The sequence below is a fragment of the Phalangium opilio genome, unplaced genomic scaffold (genome assembly GCF_054372755.1).
Source record: "Phalangium opilio isolate 3A_F unplaced genomic scaffold, DU_Popi_V2 ptg000204l_1, whole genome shotgun sequence".
In the NCBI taxonomy this organism is placed as follows: domain Eukaryota; kingdom Metazoa; phylum Arthropoda; class Arachnida; order Opiliones; family Phalangiidae; genus Phalangium; species Phalangium opilio.
In genome coordinates, this window is record NW_028324215.1 from 1,079,789 (window position 1) to 1,099,412 (window position 19,624).

A 19,624-nucleotide genomic window follows, 5' to 3' on the forward strand; every position below is an offset into this window, starting at 1 on the left:
ACTTGTGATTCCAAAGTGTTCTGTGTGAACCGTTATATTGGATATCTTTACGATACCAAAGCCTTCTGTGTGAACCGTTATATTGGATATCTTTATGATACCAAAGCCTTCTGTGTGAACAAATTAATTGGATCATTACGATACCAAAGTCTTTTGTGTGAACTATTTATTTAGTTTCATTATTTAAAATGGTTTCTCGAGAAAGAGCTAAGAGACAAAAAAACCTACAAGGTTGGTTAAAACAGAATAAAGCTTCTAAAAAAAAGCAAGCTAAACAACTTGTGGATAAGAATTACTACTTGAAAAACAAGGAGTATTATCATAAAAGAAATTCAAAAACCAATCCGACCCGCAAATCTCCAATTGAGAGAGCTAAGAGAAATAAGAGAACTATGCCACCAAGTGGCGCCACAAATGTTCTGACAAAAAAACCAGTAAGAAACCTTTTCTGGTGGGCAAAATGGGTTTCGCGAAAAATAAACTAAATAAAGGAATTTTTAAGACACGAAACAAGAAAATCATAGCTGAAAGTTTCAAACGATTTTTAGTGACAAGGCTCACTGAAAGATTGTCTGCGACAAAATCTTTAGACAGCTTGACTAAAGAGGAGAATTCAAAGTTACTCTCATGAAACCTAAAATGCCAATTGTTAGCGGGTAGAATTTTGCATTTGAAAAGGCAATTATATTCGGCATACAATTACCATCTTACAAGGACTGTTAGTGAATTTAAAGATATTGCCGAGAAAGTCCAAGAAATTGGGTCTGTTAATCAGAACAATTTAACGGATGTTGTGGGTGGTAAAAGTCTTCTCAGTAGTCTCAAAGAGGCCTATTTCCATGAAACCACCTATTACCCCATTGGAAATAATGGAAAAATATTGAAAAATGACCACGAATTACGCTATGCCAAAGTTATCCAATTGGATGCTGATGGTCATGTACGTAAAGTGCTGAGAGACCGCGTTATCAATGGCAATAAAGAATTGTTCGTTGACGAAACGGGCAATTTCGTTGACATTAAAAATAACAACAAACCTGATGATGTTGAGAGAGTCTTTCAAGTAAATAATTCGGGAGTTGTTACGAATCTTTTCAACATTGTTGAAACTGAGGAGAAGAATCCGAAAAGAAATTTCGTGATCAATGAAAGTGGTCTTATTGAAACTAAACCCAAAACCGTTTATTGGGAGTGCAGTGATATTTGTAATGTTCGAGTTCGAGCCATTGCGAAAGTGCTAACTTTCATAAACACGGTTGCAAATGCGAATGAAAAATCAGTGACTAAAATTTTTCAGTCGGGTTTGGAGCTTTGCGATTTTAGAAATAAATTTTGCTCTAAATCCAACGTGTCTATAACACCAGATGGTGCTGAGATCGTGGTGAGAATAGTTCCTTTCCTGGGACACACGGCTTATTGCGCTGATAGTGAAGATTGCCAAAGCTATTTACGTTCTTTTGCTGAACTGGCTCCTCATTATTCGGGAATTAGAACTATTTTGAATAATATTTATCACGTGAAGGCGTTGATTAACGCGTTAACAAAGATTTCGAATGAAATTGAAAGTTGTGATTACGATTCTCTCACCAAAATCATGGGGGAATTGAGAAAAATCCTTGCCGCACGAGGAAAAAATTTAATTAACGAGCAAAACAACGCGTCCACTGGGAGCGAAAACGATGAAAGTGAAATCTTGTGCCTTTACGAAATTCAATTCGTTCGAGCGGCGTTAAATAATAAAGAATTTCATGACACTCCCTGTGACTACTGCCTAAGATTGTACAAAAAAAATGATTTGAGAGCAATAGAAAAAATGGTAGACAGTGCTGTTTTCGATAACGAGGCCTATCTGATATTAAGAGCTGGATGGATAATGAACAATTCAGAAACTAGAGAGGCAGACAAGCTTCTATGTCGTTACTGCTCTACGGATTTACGAAAGGGAAAAGTTCCCATCAGTTGCTTCCTGAATAACTTGTTGGTTGACAGTCCTCCGCCAGATGTTAACATGTTTGTGGTGCGGTTAGGTACTAAAACCAATTCCAACATGCAGGTCGGTACGGTTAAAGCTTTAAAGGGAAGAGTAATTTATCTTCCAATACCCGTGGAGAGTAATTTGAAGATGATTCCCAAGACATTGCCCAAAAATCACGAATTGCATATCTTGGTGAATGGCGTTCTCACTGCGGACAAAAAGGTTAGGCAACAGGTTGTTTGCCTCGAAAAAGTGTTGAATGCGTTCACTGTTCTGAAAAAAACTAATCCTTTGTATAAGGACATTGATATATCGGCAATGAGCGAGGAATATATTTGTGGAACGCAAGATATTGATGGAAATGAAAATTCATTGACTCCCCATGAATTACTGAGCGTAACAGATCCACTTGCGTTGCTTAACGATGGATCTGATGCGGTGACACGCGCTTCCGCTGCGGTTCCAACAGAAGGACCAGCGGATGGTTCTCACGACCGTCAATGTGACCAAAACGCTTCTAACATGAAGAAGCAGGATGAAAATCAGTCTAGCCTTGCACCAGGCAACGTCTACAAAATTTTAACACAGCCCGAGGCTTTGTTGCGAAAACTTTCTGAGGGAGAAGCCAATGATCTGTACGATCACTACTCTATTCATCCGGTGAACGTCCAACCACCGAAAGATTTATTGGCCGCTTACCAAATGAAGCGCGTCGAAGCCGCACCGATTAATACTTGGGACAAAAACTTGGAGTACTTCATTTTCGTTCATTTGTTCCCCAAGGGTCGCTACGGCAAGCACGATGATAGACCATTTGGGTATTTAACTGAAACAGAGTATCGTTTATCTCGTCTTTTGAACAAAAGTCCAATTTTTAGACGAGATTACGCCTTTATGTTTCATTCTTATCAAGAATGCGAAATGAAGGCGATCTCTAGCAGTTTGAACTACGTTCTTCGTGTTAAAAACCCATGGAAATTGGGGTTGAAAACTTGCTCAGTCGCGTTGAATCTGGCGATAAAGAACCTGAGAGTAATTTAACCGCTTTCTTGGGTCATATTCGAGGAACTAAGGACTACTGGTACAAGGTCCTTAGGTGCGTTTTGGCGATGATACGGGAATTTGGTCCTCCCACGTGGCTCTTGACTTTTAATCCGGCCGAATACGATGATTTGGAACTGCACGATCACTTGTGAAAAATTAATTCAGACGTTCCAGGAGTAGAATCGATGACGGTGGCTGAATTGTTGAATTTTGACCCACTTAGCGTCAATTTGCACTTTCACAACAAAGTTCGTACGCTGCTAAACAACTTTGTTTTGTGTAAGCAAAATCCAGTTCTTGGCATGATAGAACATCATTTTTGGCTGGTTGAATACCAATCACGAGGTTTACCTCACTACCACATGCTATTGTGGGCCAAGGACGCTCCAAAGATCGGAACTTCTTCGACCGAGACTATTTTGTATTACGTGCAAAAACACGTCACGTGTTCGATGCCAAGCGCATCGGTAAGTCCGGAACTGCACCGGCTGGTAAAAAAATTTCAAAAACACAAATGCACCTCCAGTTGTCATAAGAAGGTGAAAAATTCTAAAAATGGATTGAAAGTGTGTCGTTACGGTTTCCCTCGAAACGTAACAAACGTTGCCACTATGAATTCCGTTAGATCAGTTACTCGTCACCGTAAAATGAAAAAGGTGCAGAAACGACTGTACGACTTGCCGAGAAAACAGCACAAAGTTTCAATCAATGATTACAATCCCACGCTACTTTTGGCTTCCAAAGCCATCATGGACTTGCAATTTGTCGCTGACAAATCGGAAATAGTGGCAAATTATGTCACGGCGTACGTGACAAAAGGAGACCGGGCTGACATGGACCAAACTTTTGCCGAGTTAGGGCTTGAAAGTTTGTCCAAAAGATTATTGCCTATAGATTGAAATCACTGACTTCTAAGTCAGTAGGTATATACGAAGCTATGGATCATATGTTGGGCCAAGACCTTTACAATAAATCCGACAGCACTAAATTTATAAACACAAACTTGAAAGAAAACCGATTGAGAGTTTTGAAAGGTTACAAGGAACTCGCACGTTTGAGGGAAACTGACCCCGAAAGCAAGGACACTTGCCAAAAAGGGTTCGTCGACGACAAGTATCCGAATCGTCCCGACAGCTTGGAAAATCTTAGTTTGCGGGAATTTGGTCAGTTTTACGATTATGCGAAGCACTCTGAAGGTGTCGAGAAAAATGCGAGTGTAATCGTGTTGAAAAACAATCTGGGTTTCATGAGAAAGAGAATTAAGCCCTACATAGTGGAGCACTACATAGAGGAGAAAGAGCAGTATTGTCACGCTCTACTGATCCTCTTCAAATCGTGGCGTGACGAAAATGAGCTATTAGGCGAGTTTGAAAACCTACGCGAATGCTTTCGAAAAAACGCTTTCGGTGTTAAAAGATATGAGAGAATATCACGAGAAACTCTCAGTTTCCAAAGAAGTTGAAAAGAAACGGGAGGCTTCTTAAAAGGCGAAAGAGCCAGAAACCATAATTTCAGAGGCAGAAAGTGTCAAAAAGTGAGGACGATGAAAATGCGCTGCAAGGGAAAGAAATTGTTATCGAAACCGAACACGCGATGGCTGATGTGGAAGCTGCCATGGAAATGAATTTCGAGACTGATGTTGACAATGTGGCGTCACTAAACTCGGATCAAAAGAGAATTTATGATCAGATCATGGATCACTTCTCCCAAGAGGGAGAAAAATCTACAAACAAGTGCCTTTTTGTGTCGGGACCTGGTGGAACTGGCAAATCGTTTCTTATCGACACTCTCGCCAGCGCTGTAAGGCGACGCTTTCAAAATCCTGCTAGCGTGGCCATTGCCGCGCCAACGGGTTTGGCAGCGTTGAATGTTAATGGCGTAACAATACACAGGTTGCCGATTTGCCGAATACCATTCTCTAAGTTCTGACAATATGAGCATTATGAAAGAAACTTTGGGAAATTTAAAACTGATAATTATTGATGAAATTTCCATGGTCTCGTCGTTGTTACTCACTCACGTTCACTTGAGGCTGAACGAATTTTTGGAAATGAACCAACCATTTGGTGGAGTTGTATTTATTTTTGTTTTGGGAGACTTTTTCCAATTGCCTCCGGTTCAAGGAAATCCCGCGTTCATCAAAATCACTTCCGAAGAAACCAGACTTAGATTCAATTGCATCGGAGGAAGTTATCTTTGGAAGTATTTTAAATACGATGAACTAACGCAAAATGTTAGACAGGCCAACGACCAAAGTTACAGCGACATTTTGAGCAGAGTTAGAATCGGAAATATTTCTAATGCTGATGTTGCAACCTTAGAAAGTAGATTGGTTGCTGGAGGAAAAAACATCGGGGTGGCTATGGATCTTTTCATTAAGCTGTCCAATAAAGGGTTTCACCGAATTTGTTTGATGCCTAAATTAGCCATGTGCGTAAAATTCAACTTTGATATGCTGCGATAAAACGGCGAGAAAGTTGAAGTCATTCCTTGTCAGGATAGACTCGCTGACTATGGCAGAAAAATGAATAAAAACATTCTCAGGAGACTGCAAGGGCTACAAAACGAACCGTCCAAAACAGGCGGTTTGGAGAGCGAGTTATTTCTTTGCGTTGGCTGCCGAATAATGGTCAGAAGGAATATCAGTTTTGAAAAAGGCGTTGTAAATGGTACGATGGGTTTCGTAACTGGGTTAAAGAAGGACGAACATTGAAACGTTACTGGTATTTTTCTAAGAGTAGATCGCGAACCAAATAACGACGACGCTAACACTGACTTTTTAGTTGAGAAAATTAGCGTCAAATTTTTGCTCATGACAAACATTTACGTTAAGCGCTCCCAGTTTCCCGTCATCCTGGCATACGCAATTACGATACACAAAAGCCAAGGCATGAGTTTAAAATGCGCCATTATGGATTTGGGTCCGAATTTATTCGGAACGGGCACGGCGTATGCAGAGTTGACACGCTGGCCCAACCGAGCCATCCGCCAGTGGCCCGAACGAGACATCCGCCAGTGGCCCGAACGAGACATCCGCCAGTGGCCCGAACGAGACATCCGCCAGTGGCCCGAACGAGACATCCGCCAGTGGCCCGAACGAGACATCCGCCAGTGGCCCGAACGAGACATCCGCCAGTGGCCCGAACGAGACATCCGCCAGTGGCCCGAACGAGACATCCGCCAGTGGCCCGAACGAGACATCCGCCAGTGGCCCGAACGAGACATCCGCCAGTGGCCCGAACGAGACATCCGCCAGTGGCCCGAACGAGACATCCGCCAGTGGCCCGAACGAGACATCCGCCAGTGGCCCGAACGAGACATCCGCCAGTGGCCCGAACGAGACATCCGCCAGTGGCCCGAACGAGACATCCGCCAGTGGCCCGAACGAGACATCCGCCAGTGGCCCGAACGAGACATCCGCCAGCGGCCTGACCGCAGGAAAATCGACCCACCACCCCGTCGGCAAAAGCTAAAAAAATGCTTCAAATGTGGGGTGGTGGGTCACTCGTACAAAGACTGCGAGGCGATGCGTCCGAAAAAACGGAAGGGGGGGCCCAATCTTTAATTTTAATTTTTAAAAAAATAAAAAAATTAAACAAATCTTTGCAATTTTGTTCTTTATCATATATCAAATTTTGATATATGTTGAAAAGATTTGTAACAAAACACGTTCAACGTTACTAGTTGCGTTATTGTTTTTTTATGTCAACGACATTTCCCATTTCGTCAACAAGCAATTCTTTTGTCGAACTCGTAACACGGTCTCTCAGACTTACTTTTCGTACACGACCATCAGAATCCAATAGAAAAATTTTGCCGTAATGTGACTCATCGTCATTTCTCAATATTTTTCAATATTTTACCATTATTTCCAATCAAATAATAGAAAGTTTCATGAAAATAGGCCTCTTTCATGCTACAGTGAAGCCTTTTTCCACCCACAACTTCTGACAAATTGCCAAGATCAATGGACCCAATTTCTTTGATTTTCTGAACAAAATCCTTAAATTCACTAACAACCCCCGTTAGTTGGGCGTAGTAAGCCGAACATAATTGCCTTTTTAAATGCAATATTCTACCAGCTAGCACTTGGAATTTTAGCTTGTGAGAGACAGACTTTGTGCGTCTATTTTTGGTCTCGGTGTCAAAAGACTTTGACGCCACCTATCTTTCAGTGACACGTTTGACTTGAAACCTTTTATAGCTTTCGGCTATAATTTTTTGGTTTTTCGTTTTGAAAATCCCCGCATTGAGGAGCTTTTTTGCAAAACCAAAATTATCTAATTGGTTTATGTTTGGGTTTTAATTTCTTTGAGCAAAAAGCAACATTAGTGGTGCCACCTGGTGCCATTGCCCTTTTACAACCTTTTGCTGTACCAAGCACAAGTTTACGCTGAACATAGTTATTTGCATTTCTTCTCTGAAATTTGTCTTCGTTTTTCAGATATAATTTCTTATTCTTAACTCGCTTAGCTTGCTTTTTTGCAAAGCTTTACTGTTAACTAACAGTTCCAATTTATTTTGGGCTCTTTGTTTTTGCTTTGCTAAGCATTTTTTTCTCTTTATTTTCTCCCGACAAAATATTATGAAAATTTATGAATCGCACAAAAGAGCAAATCTTTTTCACGAAGTGCCTACGATTTTAGAGAGCTGACATAATGAAGTTAACCTCCATCTTTTGGGTAAATGGTCAGTTGGTCACCGAGAGAGCTCGTTATTATTATGGACGCGTCTGTTTACTTCCATATGCTTTCCTTTTCAGCTTAAACCGTCATTTATTTTCCGACAAAATCACTATTCCTTAGAGGAGGAAAATTTGATTCCGGAGATGTTAACCCTTTAGGGCTAACACCAGAGCCACTTCCCATTCGTGGACGTAATATTTACTCGTAGAGCTGCGATTTCTGGTTGAGAATACGTTTTAGGCGCCACTTTTTTATATCAAAAATAGCTTCTTTTATACGGGACTCATCTACTTTCATATTTAAATCGAGAGGTGGCAGCACTCACTGCTGCCCAACCCCAAAAAGCATTCTCGGATTTTTAAACAGCTACAAAAGGCTACCATTTATTCTACTCCGGAATCAAACTTTACTCCTCCAAGATTATTCGCTATACACTAATGAACTCTTTTAAAAACATTTTAGATTAAAATGAACGCTCTAATGACTTGATTAAGATATTGTGACAATGTTTGGCAAAAAATTGAATAATGGAGATTTCTATCAAGTTTTCATTGCTCTTAACAACCAAAAATAAAGCAAATGCTACCCATAACATTTCCAAATCCAATATTTTCAGCCTCGAAGTTACAGATACAAACTAATGCGAAAATTAATAGAGAATTATTTATTTCATTTACAATACACTGAAATATAAATTAGTTTTTATTTTCAAGAAAAGGGTTATTCTGCGTAGGTAAAATATCAAAGTTAAAGCATCAAGCTGCATCCTTCGAAAACAACAAGTATTTTAGTGGGTTAGGGATTACTTCATTCAGACTCAATCGGTCATATTCTTCTGAATAGCGTATCTGTGTCTTTAAAAATTTTGAAACTTCTTTAGAAAATAATAATTAGCAACTATGTACGTTTAATAAAGTAATATTATTTGTATGCTATGTTTATTACATAGACGTGAAAGAGAGTCAGATCTGTTTGCGTAATAAATAGAATATCGTGGTCGAGGCTTCGCAAATGGCAACAACTGTGGCGATCGAAATGCCGCTTAAGTAGACAATGAAGGCCCGTAACAGAAAGTCCAATGACAAGGGCGAAAAATCCTCAATCTCTGATGACATAAGCAACACATTGGCTGCAGTTTCCGTAGTGTACATCCGTTTGTTAGGTGTAGCTTGTCGCGTCTCGACAAATCGCAAACATCTGTAGAAATAAGAAGCGAAACTGCTATCATAAATGATAATCATTAAATATTTGGGGTTTTTAGTATCTTACAAATAATCAAGTTGGTTGAGAATGCTTCTTGGCATTCTCTTGTTGAACAAGTAGTGTATAGCAATAGCTTCTTAATTGTTTTTCCCGATGTAAAACTCATTATCATATTTTTTGAGTTCATGTCGCATTAAATACAGAAAGAATGGCGAACTGTCCCTTTCGTAAAAAAATGCACCTGCGCCACTGGCAAACAAGTGGTCGGGGAAAAAATACAACTGCCTAATTTCTTTCAAGTATTGACTATCCGACCGGACTCTCTTTATAAAACGAGAATATTCGCCATTTTCAGTTTTCTGTAATAATAATGTTCACAATCATAACCAACGTATTTAATTATTCTCTGGGGAAAGCTCTTTCTTCGCTTACACCAAGTTGGCACGTAATCGTGTTATATGTTATTTACTTCTAATATCAGAATACGGCGACAAAACTTAAATTTAAACGGCAAAATACTACAATAGTTAATTAGATAATGGTTTACTATCGGTCTTTGATGTTTTAAGTATCAACTTATAGCCTAAATTAACGTCACGAGATTAATTTTGGCAGTCGGCGGTCATTTTTGGTAACTCTTTAGTTCTATGGGAAAATAGCATAAGGCCTCTGAGAAGGCTCTGTATAGAGGAAAGATGACTGTCCCCCCCTCTAGATGCTCTTTTGTATGCCTATGCGCCTATTAGGGGGATGAAACTGAGCTTAGAGATAGGAGGGAGTGACGTTGCTATACGAAGCAAAGACACTACTCTACTCTCACAGAGGTCGCAAATGAGGAGGGGCAAGCCTATATATTGAATTTCTACCCCATTATCATTGAACGGAAACTTAACAACGCAACAATATGGGGGAAACCCGGAAGTTTAATATTGTTGAAAAATAAATTACCAAGTCGCTCAAGAACCCAGAAAAAATATTGGAATTTGGCACAATACATTTTAAGGTCAAACCCATATCAAAATTTGGGGTGGCCCTTAAAAGGGCCGTTTTTTTTATCGAAATTGATTAATCCAAATACTGGACACCTAGTTTTGGCGTCGGCGGCGTAAACATTCGGGGATCAAATCGATGGATTTTGCTCATAATATTCTTCTCTTTTCTCTCCATTCTCTTCCTTTCTTTCTCCCTAATGAGGGCAAATGACTCCTGGTCAACCTGGACTGCAGCATTCCACATTAACGGCTTTGCCTTTAGCTTCTCAACTTCTTCCTTTAATTTTTTCACTTCCTCCCGAAGCTCTTCAAAATCTTCCGCCTTCCTTTTAATCGCACTGTAGCTCTGGTGAACTGACATATTTTCGTCGAAAGGTTCAAGAAAAATGTTATTTATTAGAGACCCAACTCTGTATTTATACTATATTTGCCTACAAAGAGGGTCGGAAAGGAAATCGGACCCTTCCACTAAACTACTGGGGGAAGATAGGTATTTACACTTGTTGAGCGGGGGATCTTTCACTCTCTCCTATATTATATTTCGTTGCATTACTATATTTTAAGAAATGTAAGAACCAACCCGAACTTAAAAGTGAACTTTCCGCCTTTATCACCTCTGAGCTTCCTCCGTGATTGGTTAGCTATAAGAGTGAGCCTAGCCAGTGAAAGAGAAGTAAAGGGGGGCAAGAAAGATGTGGGGGGTTATGTGGCCGCAGATCTGTTGAAATTTTGTAAAATCCCTTCAGTTTTCTTGTGCTTTTTTTAGAAGTTTCCCGACTTTTTCTTGAAATAGCCTTTTTAAAGGCTACTTATTAATATATTTTTTAAAATAATTGCAATTATTTTTTCATCGAGAATTTTTTTCCTCAAACTCAGTAAGTTTTCATAATTTCTTTTACGCTTGTTTATCACGATTGGGAAAGATTTTTGTCGTTTAATGTGAAGTTTGGTTATGTTGGTTTTTGGTACCCGAAGACACCTTCGATCTCGTGAAAATCCTGAACAGATATCTTAAAGGGTCAGACAACCAGTTTTTAATGGATTTGTGTTTATGAAATAACATCCAAATTTTTAATGAAATTTACCCAAAACCTTTCGGTTAATTTTCTAAAAAAGACTTTCTAGGGCTAACTCTATAAACAGTTTTTTAAATAGAAATATTAATGATATCATGATTAAATGAATTCGCGTGAGGAAATTAGTTTTCACGCATTAGGCGTAACTAAATGCTATCCGTCACTGCAGTCCTTCTAGTCTGAACACTATGTATAGATTTTTTTGTTCCTGTGGGGGAAATGTAGAGCTAGTGTTTTTTACGTTTTGCCACGACCTCTGTTGGTCGGCTGGCTGGAAATGTTGTGACCTGATGAATTTTGTCATAAATGAACATTTCGAATTTTAAATTTCCCGCGAATTTTTAACTCGAAATTCACCCATAGTTCACGTTACACCTCATAGGTGGCGTAACGTATTTTATTTCAATTGAAATCATTTTACTGTCGGTGCCGGGAGGCGAACCTGCGACGTCCCGATCCATACTATGACGCCAGTGCAGACGCCAGAAACTCTACCAATCGACCCACGCTCGCTTAGGATATATAGCGAGTTAAGTTAGAGTCTAGAGAAGAGAGAGATAGAAGAATATGGATAACCAACCAAAACACCCACCCTCCCCTCCCCTCCCCTTCCCGACGCTCGAAAACCAGCTGCAACTGGATTTTGTAAGCGGGAGAGGAGAGAGAGAGTAGAGAGAATTTTCCGTAGGCTGCGTAGCGCTCGCCAAATTTTTTTTAGCAATTCATAATTTAAATCTATGAAACATACTCATTTAAAGTTAAATAATTATAATTAGCTAACATGATTATTATAATTAAAAAAAATTATATTATTTAAGTAATAAATTTAACGATAGTTGTTGAGAGATTCAATAGAGGGCAACATGAGATGTCATAAATACAGAGTCACTAGTATCAACCCAAACTGAGTCATTTCAGTTCGGTTTAACAAACTGCGTTAACCAGCTCTGATTCCCCTTCGTCTTGTGCCGACTCCATTTTGGTAGATATAGGCTCGTTGGTTTAACGTGTTGTGTGTACCCAGTTTTTAAGAATAAAACGGTTAGAATTTGTTCTTTGAAGAGTTGTAGAAGCTGCTCAAGTAAAACAGATAACGCGCTACTTTCGAATACCGGGCATTTTAAAAGACCAAGGAGAAGCATCGTACAAATTATCCGCCAAGCGACGTAACCTTGGGTTAGAAAAGTTGGGCCTTGGAACTGAGTCCTTAAGAGAACATACTAGAAATAGAATATGTTCAATGCATTTCGTCTCGGGTAATTTCGTAATTAAGGCTCTACATCTGAAGCTGATGATGTACTGTTAAAAGATGAGATTTGCTCTGAAGCTGAAAATGAACCAGTGATAGGAAATGTTGGCCAGAGTTCACAGGATGTGTGTGATATTAGCGTGTCAAATTTTTCTGTTGACAAATGTACCCAGACACGGCCAATATTGAATGTAATGGACCGTAGCACCCAGTTTTATGTTAATTAATTACATTTAAATTGCGGAAACTATTTTAATCAATATTTTCATAGCTTTTGTCGTCCATATCGGCAGAGTTTATTAGAAGGATTTCTGAAAATATAACCCTTAAATGACGGCCAAACCTGAACCTAACCAAACCAAACCTTAACCTAACCTAACCTGAACCTAATCAAAATTTTGGAAAAGGGGCAATATTATTTCGGAAATTAAATGAAGATAACAAAATACAATATCTTGGAAAATGCATAATATTATTTGGTAAGTAAATGAAGATAAACAACAATATTATGGAAAAGGTCTGATATTATTTGGAAAATTAATATAATCTAACCAAACCCAACCTATAATATGAAGGGTAAAATATTAAAAAACATGGAAAATATATATTTTAATTAGTTTCCGCACCTTAATTTTAACAAATTAGCCTATAATTAACTTTGAATAAATGATATTTATTGAAAAAAGTTAAAAAAACTGTATTTAAAATGCGCGAGCTAAAGTAAAGTTTAGCCCCATACTCACCCAGACTGGTTGCCAACCCCAGAACGTATCAAACAAAAAGTATTTAATTAGAATTTGGAATCTCAATTTTAATGAATGCAAGTTTTTAAAATACCCATTGAGAGTCTGTAACTAAACGTTAACGACCTCTAGTCTCTGCCAAGTGATTTAAATTTCAGACCTTCTCTGTGGGAAAAGTGGGAATTCATTTAGCTAGATCTACTAAGCTTTGTCTATGAAGGGTTTTCCACACTAAGCCTGTGGCTTGTTTACAGGTGGGTCCCTTTACAATGCATAGAGGGGTGGTGGCTAGCCCCTATTCCACAGCTAACCTACAGCGCCCTACTACCTATTACCGTTAACCTCTGCAAGTTTTGATGGAAAGGAGAAGCCGGGTTAGACCGCGAAGGAAAACTTCTTTTAACCAGCGGGGAGAGAACTTGCAAACTCTACGCAAAAGGATTTGTTCCCAGATTTTCACCCGGTGCCACAGTCCGGGATCGAACCAGGAATCCTCTTGCTGCGAGGCGAAAGCGCTAACCGCTACGCCACCCCACCTCTTCAAACTGACATCACATTTAAATTAATTTATCATTCTAAAAACTAAGTTACTGAACTATAAATAAAAGGGTATTGAAGGTTAAAATAACGTTACTATGAATAAATCAAACAAAAAAATCTACAACTTAAGCTCCTCAAAAAAATGAACATTAAGATAATTAGGGAGAATACTTAGTTTACAGACTAGTAGGATAAAATACTATTTACACAAGGAGGCCTTACTCACTGGGTGAGTTTAAAGCTGGGCCTCCTCGCGTAAATGGTACGAATCCTCCTAGTCTGTAAACTATGCAACCTCAGCAAGATCAAATTATCGAATCTAGCTATATAGCCAGCCATCTGTCTATTTTTAGAATTATAATTTAAATTAATTGATCGTGATGATTTAAAGTTAAATAATTGTATATTGCTAATGTATTTATTATTTAAGTAATTTTATTTAATTTAAATAGTAAATTTAATGATGGTAATACTAATTAAGGGTTCCACGAGAGGGTAGAAGTTTTTTAAAAATTCAGTAATGTTTTCACCAGGGATAAAGGAGGAGCGTGAGGATATTTGTTTTCACGCTTGGAGGATAGGCAACTCCCTATCTCCGACGGCAGCTTTGTGCGTGCAGACAACAGACAAAGGAAATACTGATTTACATTATTTGAAACCTCGACATTTTAAATCCTGAAGATGAGTATTTTTTTGTCTGTTGTCTCGAAATATTTCTTTCGTATGTTGTCAGCACGCAGAACCAAAGCTGTAACACATTAAATATCGAATAAGCTGCCGTGAAAAAATATTTCCTCACGCGCTTCCTTTATCCAGGTTTTTACTTTTGCGCGTTTTAGAGGTTCTGCAAAATATAAGTCCGACCTTGGCTGGCTGAGCGTTCCTTCAACCCCATTTCTAATTCTAAAATTGTTTTAAACCAAGAAAGATAAATGCTTTTATGCATATAAAATAGTTGTTAAATTAACTTTTTTGGCACAAATATTAGTGCCAAATATTATGAGATTTTTGTAAGGTTTAGGCCGGGGTCACCTTACAATAAATTTAGCTAGCCTAGGCAAAACGTTTTATGGCCGGGGCCATCTTGTTTGAAAACCTTATTACAGCTCCGAAGAATATAGAGATACATATGGTGTCTTATATTTTGAGGTAGTTTTTTAAGTGCCGACTTAAATTGAACAATAGATTTTATTGATATAATGTCAGGAGGAAGTAAATTCCAAATGGGAACCGTTTTACGTAAAAAAAGAGTGCTTTAGCTGGTCTTTACGGGCATGGCTGTGAAATAATTTTTGACCATGACCCCTTGTGGGAGCAATAGAGGGAGCAACAGAAAAATAAGTTTTGATTAGGGGTGTATAGGATTTTAAACAACCTTAAGAGGTCAAAATATATAGAGGTCGTAGTCTAGATGGGATACGTGAGAGACAACCCTGGACATTGTCTAGATTATTAATATTAATATTAATAGCTGAATGGGGGTTCCATATTTGGCAACCAAATTCAAGAATGGGGCGAATGTAACTGTGGTAAAGTCTAGTAAGAAGGTCAGTTGTGATTTCCGGAAAGTTAGCTTTAAAAGTGGCTATTAAGGCATGAGCACGACCACAGATTTTTTTAATATGGGAATGGAATTTTAGGTTGTGGGCTATTTGAAAACATAAGTCACGACATTCATTGACACGTTTTATATTTTGGCCAGAAAGAAAATAAGGGGACGGTAAAGCTAAGTCTGATTAGGAATTTTGCAAGGTTAGGACTAACGGTTTAGATTAGGTCTAGGGTCCATCAATTATTCTATTTATTTATTTTACAATACAGGGTGGCTTCGGTATTTGTGGCCAATAGCTTCTATGGGATGGTATTATTCCACTGAAAATAGTATGTTTCCTACCATATTGTGTTGCAGGGTTGATAACGTGAATAATAGATATGTAATGCAATAGACTGCTGTAATCGAAATAATATTTAACGTATTGCCTACAGTTTAAGACTTGATTGCTCAGTGTAAAACAAGTATTTATTGTGGACAATCGTCCCTGATACTTATTAACAAAATGTACTGTGCTATGTTTGCTAATCTAGTAATTGTTCAAAATGAAATCCGTCTGCGTGAAGACACATTTCCAATCTGTACGTGAGACTCGCGCGAACATTGGCCAAAGTTGCAACTGTAATTTCTCCAAACGCGCCTCGAATCCTACGTTTTAATTCTTCTAAGGAAGGTGGCGCAGTCTCGTAGACTCTGGCCTTCACATGTCCCCATAAAAAGAAATCCATTGGCGTCAAATCGGGTGATCTCGGAGGCCAAGGTATAGGACCCCCTCTTGCTATCCAGCTTAATAAGCAGCAGTCGGTAATCTAGCTTAATTACCAACAGTCGGTAGTTTAGCTTCATTACCACCAGTCGGTAATCTAGCTTTATTGCACTAGTCGGTAATCTAGCTTTATTGTAGCAGTTGGTAATCTAGCTTAATTACCAGCAGTCGGTAATCTAGCTTTTTTACCAGCAGTCGGTAATCTAGCTTTTTTACCAGCAGTCGGTAATCTAGCTTAATTACCTGTAGTCGGTAATCTAGCTTAATTACCTGTAGTCGGTAATCTAGCTTAATTACCTGTAGTCGGTAATCTAGCTTTATTACCAGCAGTCGGTAATCTAGCTTCATTGCTGCAGTCGATAATCTAGCTTAATAACCAGCAGTCGGTAATCTAGCTTAATTAACAGCAGTCGGTAATCTAGTTTAATTACCAGCAGTCGGTAATCTAGTTTAATTACCAGCAGTCGGTAATCTAGCTTTAATACCAGCAGTCGGTAATCTAGCTTTATTGCAGCAGTCGGTAATCTAGCTTTATTGCAGCAGTCGGTAATCTAGCTTTATTACCAGCAGTCGGTAATCTAGCTTTATTACCAGCAGTCGGTAATCTAGCTTAATTACCAGCAGTCGGTAATCTAGCTTCATCACCAGCAGTCGGTAATCTAGCTTTATTACCAGCAGTTGGTAATCTAGCTTTATTACCAGCAGTCGGTAATCTAGCTTAATTACCAGCAGTCGGTAATCTAGCTTTATTACCAGCAGTCGGTAATCTAGCTTTATTACCAGCAGTCGGTAATCTAGCTTATATACCGTTAGTCGGTAGTCTTGCTTTATTAACAGCCGACGGTAATCTATCTTTATTACTTGCAGTCGGTAATCTAGCTTTATTACCAGCAGTCGGTAATCTAGCTTTATTACCAGCAGTCGGTAATCTAGCTTTATTACCAGCAGTCGGTAATCTAAACGCCAAGATCCTGACTATAAAGAGAGGGAATAGAATAGAAACCAGTTAAGTATGGCTGTTAAACGCCAAGATCCTGAATATAAAGAGAGGGAAAGTAATAGAAACCAGTTAGGTATGGCTGCTAAACGCCAAGATTCAGACTATAAAGATAGGGAACAGAATAGAAACTAGTTAGGTTTAGCTGCTAAGCGCCAAGATCCTGACTATAAAGAGAGGGAACAGAATAGAAACTAGTTAGGTTTAGCTGCTAAACGCCAAGATCCTGACAATAAAAAGAGGGAAAGTAGTAGAATTCAGTTAAGTATGGCTGTTAAACGCCAAGATCCAGACTATAAAGATAGTGAATGGAATAGAAACCAGTTAGGTTTGGCTGCTAAACGCCAACATCCTGACTATAAAGAGAGGGAATGGAATAGAAACCAGTGAGGTATGCTGCTAAACGACAAGATCCTGAATATAAAAAGAGGGAATGGAATAGAAACCAGTGAGGTATGCTGCTAAACGACAAGATCCTGAATATAAAAAGAGGGAATGGAATAAAAACCAGTCAGGTATGGGTGATAAGCGCCAAGATCCTGACTATAAAGAGAGGGAATAGAATAGAAACCAGTTAAGTATGGCTGTTAAACGCCAAGATGCAGACTATAAAGATAGGGAATGGAATAGAAACCTGTCAGGTATGGCTGCTAAGCGCCAAGATCCTGACTATAAAGAGAGGGAACAGAATAGAAACCAGTTAGGTATGGCTGCTAAGCTCCAAGATCCTGACTATAAAGAGAGGGAAAGTAATAGAAACCAGTTAGGTATGGCTGCTAAACGCCAAGATCCAGACTATAAAGATAGGGAATGGAATAGAAACCTGTCAGGTATGGCTGCTAAGCGCCAAGATCCTGACTATAAAGAGAGGGAACAGAATAGAAACCAGTTAGGTATGGCTGCTAAGCGCCAAGATCCTGACTATAAAGAGAGGGAAAGTAATAGAAACCAGTTAGGTATGGCTGCTAAACGCCAAGATCCAGACTATAAAGATAGGGAATGGAATAGAAACCTGTCAGGTATGGCTGCTAAGCGCCAAGATCCTGACTATAAAGAGAGGGAACAGAATAGAAACCAGTTAGGTATGGCTGCTAAGCGCCAAGATCCTGACTATAAAGAGAGGGAAAGTAATAGAAACCAGTTAGGTATGGCTGCTAAACGCCAAGATCCAGACTATAAAGATAGGGAATGGAATAGAAACCTGTCAGGTATGGCTGCTAAGCGCCAAGATCCTGACTATAAAGAGAGGGAACAGAATAGAAACCAGTTAGGTATGGCTGCTAAGCGCCAAGATCCTGACTATAAAGAGAGGGAAAGTAATAGAAACCAGTTAGGTATGGCTGCTAAACGCCAAGATCCAGACTATAAAGATAGGGAATGGAATAGAAACCTGTCAGGTATGGCTGCTAAGCGCCAAGATCCTGACTATAAAGAGAGGGAAAATAATAGAAACCAGTTAGGTATGGCTGCTAAGCGCCAAGATCCTGACTATAAAGAGAGGGAAAGCAATAGAAACCAGTTAGGTATGGCTGCTAAACGCCAAGATCCAGACTATAAAAAGAGGGAATGTAATAGTAACCAGTCATGTATGGCTGCTAAGTAACTTAAACTGTTTTCACTGAAACTTGTAGTGTTAGAGAGAGGAACGCGACTGATATATAGCTTTACACTTTTTTTATAAAACCTGGTAATGCACACATTTTAACATAGATTAGTTAAAATATAATGCGTAGATGTTAACATAGGTTAGTTAAAATTGTAATTAGACCACCTTTGGGCATTGTTCGACGGCAGACCGGCCGGCGCCGCTTACCAGTGTACCTCTCTTTCTTTGCTTAAGTTCTAACCCGTTAAAGTATGACAATACACTGAAAGGTAAAGCTTTCCCCATCCGATTCCATTTCTACCGTGTTTTCTTCTTTTCGGTTTATTTGTTTTTACTTTGCGCGACCATCGGAGTGGCTAACCCCTCGACGCAACATACAATTTTATGGTACAACTCATGGTATGGTCAATATAAATATTTTGTACTATGTAAATTTATGTAAGTAAGTAAATGGCAAATTAATGATTACAATTTATTATTAGTATTTGAATGATTAATGATAATAAGTTAATTTCATGAACTTAGAGTGGTAGTTGGTTTTGTTTTGTGCTTGACTATCGAAGGTGTTAGTATTTAAAGGGAGGCCGACGTGGTAAGTCGTCCTTATCCAAGTTTAGGTCAGATGATATAGCCAAGAGAAACAACACAAACCACAAATTTGTCCATTATTGATGTCCATTCCCAAATTATTGATGTCCGTTTCTAAATTATTGATGTCCGTTCCCAAATTATTGATGTCCGTTTCTAAATTATTGATGTCCGTTCCTAAATTATTGATGTCCGTTTCTAAATTATTGATGTCCGTTCCTAAATTATTGATATCCGTTCCTAAATTATTGATATCCGTTCTTAAATTATTGATGTCCGTTCCTAAATTATTGATGTCCGTTCCTAAATTATTGATGTCCGTTCCTAAATTATTGATGTCCGTTCCTAAATTATTGATGTCCGTTCCTAAATTATTGATATCCGTTCCTAAATTATTGATATCCGTTCCTAAATTATTGATATCCGTTCCTAAATTATTGATATCCGTTCCTAATTTATTGATGTCCGTCCCTAAATTATTGATGTCCGTTCTTAAATTATTGATGTCCGTTCCTAAATTATTGATGTCCGTTTCTAAATTATTGATGTCCGTTCCTAAATTATTGATATCCGTTCCTAAATTATTGATAAGAAAAGCCAGGTTGCAC